Source organism: Centruroides vittatus, unplaced genomic scaffold, assembly GCF_030686945.1.
Source record: "Centruroides vittatus isolate TY-2023 unplaced genomic scaffold, ASM3068694v2 contig_971, whole genome shotgun sequence".
In the NCBI taxonomy this organism is placed as follows: domain Eukaryota; kingdom Metazoa; phylum Arthropoda; class Arachnida; order Scorpiones; family Buthidae; genus Centruroides; species Centruroides vittatus.
The window spans coordinates 2,051,601-2,056,762 of NW_027122644.1; positions in this window are offsets into that span (position 1 = coordinate 2,051,601).

The window sequence follows — 5,162 nt, forward strand, 5'->3', positions numbered from 1 at the left end:
ATCTCACCGCTAGAGGCGTTACAAAAAAAACTTTAAAAATGTGTTTAAAAATAATAAATTTATTTTAAAAATGTTGAGGAAATTTTGAAAATATCAGCTAAAATAATCAACGTACAAATTATCTAAATAATTAATTTTAAATTTAAATTTGAAAAAGTTCAACATTTTATTTATTTATTTATTTATTTATTTTTATAAAATAAAATGTAAAATTAAATAAATATAAATTCAACCTTAAGAATTGATTTAATACAATTTACCGATAAAAAGAGCTAGTTCAATATATAATATATGGCTTATTTTAGCTTTACGTATTAAGGTCTGATCCTTAATGAGATTGGCCAGCACGGATGAATGGTGAGAAATGATGTCTTTGTCACGAATTAATAATAATAATAAAAAAATCACGGAAGGCATGGATGAAATTATAATCCAGATCTCTCATGGCAATACGATGATAAATTTCTGAATAGTCATTTGAAAATCTTTTAAGAATAACCTAACATAAAAAACGTTGAAAATTTTTTCATTATGATACATCTACGAAAACGTATAGATTCGAAATGTTGGTGAATACATGAGCCATTATCCCGAGTAGATTTCTTGTTTAAAAAATTTCTCTCCTTTCTTCCGCTCGATTTTATTTTTTTAGTTTTCAACTTTTGTAACAAAATAATTGCTTTCAATTTCGCAATGTCGTAATTTCCCTATAACTTATATTCTGTTTCTACATGCGTATGCGTATCTATATCTGTTACCGCATTTTATCTTTATTTTCTACTACATTTTTGTTCTTTGTAAATAATTCTAGAGTACATTCGTAAAGTCAAACGAGTTGAACGAATTACTATCGAGTTGTTCATAAAGTATTAATTACAGTCAATACGCACAATTAAAGTTAATGATATATCAAATTAAACTAAGGAAATTAAGAAAAATAAGTTAATTCACATGGCACAAGGCTCTGGGACCCTTGAAAAGAATCAGGACGGGTCAAAAAACACCCCAGGAATTTTTGGGTATGGTCCTGAATGTCAGGCCCCATCCCTCACCATCCGATCGCTTCATTGTGACCCTGGCCGAACCCACGATGGGTTTGATAAAAGGGCCCACTAGTGCCCACGGGAGAAAAGAGTAAAAAATAATTCATTCAAGTATATAAATTGTGGATTTAAAAGATGAAAAGACACAAATAACTGGTTACGTGCAGAATTTTTTAAAATTGTTTTCCATTATCGTTTTCGCCCACCAGTGGCCGAGTGAATAAAACTACTGAACACTGAATACTCGTGGGTTGATGCCTCACTAACGGGTTGGGTAGATGGGGTTTTTCGGGTTTTATTAATGTGTCTAATACCTAAATACAGGCCAATTTTCCATCGAAAGACCTCCCGGGAGGTACTCCTCTCTTGACAAATCTCCCATATGTTGCGTTGCCTTATCCTATCAATTCATTACCATTTTCATGCCTACTCGAAGATAATCTGTTTTTTAAAACAACAGCTTTAATTTGACAGTATGAGAATGAAAGTTGAAAAATTTACTGCTACCTTTCTAATGAATGCAAATACTTAGCCACAATGTAAATTTTATGCATTATATAGCTACATTAGACGTATGAACTATTGTATGATAGATGTCAAGCCATGCAATTTTTTAAATATTTGTTTAAGAGATGAAAGAAAGATGACCTATGAAGAAAATAGTTATTAAAATTTTATAAGAAATCTTTAAAAGATCATAAATTTCTTTTAATGATTATTATAAATTCAAATAATATTAAGAAAAATGAATTAAAAATTAAATTATAAGCCAAAATACAAAAAATAAAATTTAAAAAACTTTAAAAATGTATTAATAATTAAAATATTATAAAATTATCATACAATAATTCATCAGATTAATTGCATAGTAATTCTTTATCTTATCGATTACTGTGCTTGTTTGCATTCTGAATTGCTGATAGAATGCCAATGCAGTTAATGTAGGTCTAGTACCTGGACAATTCCATATAAAATAATTTTAAAAATTGAGCATAAGTACAGGCGACACTATTTCTAAAAGTTTAAAAAACTTGAATGAATATTAATTCAAGAAATTAGAATAAATATCAATTCTGAAATTACAGAAATGGAAAATCATAAATTTATATCTTTCTAAAATTAAATTTTCGCGTTACAATTAATACTAAAAAAAAAAAAAAAAGATTTGAATTAAAACCTTGCTGTATATAATGTTAATCTCGTCCTTTATACTCCCGAAGAATTATAGAAAAGCGGCCTAAATATTAATAAAATATAAGAAAACCTACGACTAAGTAACTAGTCCACCACCCACAGTGTACCGGAAGTTTTAGAATCACCATAAGTTATATCAGCCGCCTCTGCCCTCCTAGGAGACATTATTCCACTTTATATGAAAAATTACTATTATTTATTATAAATAATTCAGATAAAAGAGTTGTAACAGGAAATCTTACACTTTTCTATTTTAAAAAAAATGTAAATTTTATCTGTTTTATAAAGAAGTAATAATTTTTTTATAAAGACAAAAAAAACACTATGTTCATATGTTACATTCTTATCAAAAACTTACAAACTTTAATTTATAAATTAAAATATTATTAACTTGTTATTCTTTATATGATTTTTGAGCGACTTTCTTATTACATTGGAATTAATTTTAATAAACACAAAATATACAGATATATATATTATTATTAGGTTTAATTTTATAAATACTACTACAATAATTAACGAAATTACAAAATAGTAATTAAGCTTTTGTATATTTTATACAATTTAATATATACTATATCTTATCAATGTAAAAATATCTTGCGTATATGTAATACAATTCTGTATAAATGCATATATATTGTTAATATTTGATATATAATTATACCTAAGAGCGATTATATCCTATATTTGTCATTATTTATGTATGAAATTAAATGATATACAAAGAATAATTAATATATGATAATATCAATGGAAAGGACTAATTAAATTATGACATTTTTCAATAATTTTACATTTAATTGCTTAAATTTTGATTTGATTTTTTATTATGTTAAATTTGAAACACTAAAAAGTCTAATTCGTCGAATTTAATAGCTTTTTCTTGATAATAATGTAAATAATTTAAAATTAAATGTAGATCATAACTTTAATATGAGCTAAATTTTTATTAATATCATGCAAAAATTTATGTCAAGTGAGAATGTTTGTTTTTATTTCATCAATCATTTTTATCGAATTTTTCTAATATTCTTGTGATAAAGGTGTCAGTTAACCATATTTTAACATTTCTTAATTATTATTTTTTCTTCCACGAATTTTAATATTTACATACAGCACACTTTTTTCATGCTTTCTCCTATGCATAATAAACAGATATTTTGCAATAATGGACGTAAATACTGAAAAACGTAAACATAATCTAGATCAGTGGTTCTCAATCGGTGTGTCGTGGTACACCAGTTAAGAAGCACTTTTAATTTCTTATAGGACACCACAAAATTTATCAAAAAATATTAATTTTTTTGTCTAATTTTATTATTATTTATATATATTTTTATATAAAAATGCTAAATCTTTAATGTCGTGTTTCACTTACACATATAAGGGCATTTTTGATGCGATATTGGCTCGTTTGCATGGGGATGCAAAACGTGAGTGTGCCATTATCTCAAAAAGGTTGTGAACCACTGATCTAGATCAGTATTTTCAACAAGTATTCTGTGGCTACTCTCAGAAATATATATATAGCATATAATTTTAAAATTAAAATAATTATAAATTATATATGCAACAAATTTAATATTAGAAATTTAAATTTTAATATTTTTATTATGAATACTTTGTAATGAAGTGTCGTGTTTTGATTTATTTGGAGAAGTGATTGTTACTAGGTCATCATTATTTTTTCCTATAGGTTAGACAGCTGGTTGCCCACTACTAATTATTTTGTTTGACAATTAATAAAGAAACAGAGTTAAACGCTACAGAAACAGTGCTGCTGGGTTATTAAATAAAATAGCTGCTTGGTATATTTTGCCATCAGGAATTTCTTTTTAGCGACAAGCTTGTCTTTTGAACATAATGGCTACGATATTTACGGAATTTGATAAATATAACGATATACATTAGGCCTATATTAGAAAACATTCCTTATACTTTTCTATTAATCTAAGTATTATAAAGAATTGTAAGTATCCTCTGTATATAAATTTTCATTTATGTTAATTAATATAGATGCTTGTTTGCTTTACTAACTTATTTGCCTATTTGTAGAATGCCTGAATGCCTGGCTATTAATATACTTAATTACTTATTTTTGTATAGGATGTAATTAAATTAATATAATCAATTAAATGTATACATTCATTAATATTTATATTTGATTATGCTTGTCTGCGCGTCACACAAGGTTATTGTTTACAATAAATTATAATCAAACGAAAATCCTAAAAATTAAAAAAAATATATATATATATATATTTGATTGATGACTTGATATATCCTAAGAATATTTAATTAGCTTAATTTAGTGATTATTCTACAAAATCTATAATTTTTGCTAAATTTTACGCTTAAAAATAATTTCAGAAGTGAAATAACACGCATGCAATTTTACACAAATTCTAATTTTGATTTATGAATGATTAAATTAAGAAGGGTAAAATATATAAAGTGAATTAAGGAAAAAAAAAGATATATTATGAAAATATTATAGATCAGATACATTAAGAAATATATTAATTAAGGAAAAAGATCTTTTATGTTATAAAATGGAGAATTTTTATCAGAAGAATAATTTATAAAACCTTTAAAAATAAAGATTTCTTGTATTACAAATACAGTCGAATCTTCAATAGCGGCCATTTTTTCAGGAATGTTTCTTTATGAAATGCGTACAAAATAACTTTCAAACAACGACCACCTCTGAAGAACGGCCATTTTTTTGTTTCCGTCACTGGCCGCTGTTCAGAGTTTGACTGTATTAAGAATTCAAGTATATTTAACTTTTTAGGTTAAAAGTTAGTATATTATTAATTACTTACAAGTTCAATATTAGTTCAAAGAACGATTATGTAAACACTTATCCTGAGAATGTACTCATCTTTAATACTTAATTTTTATGATCTTTCTATGAACATC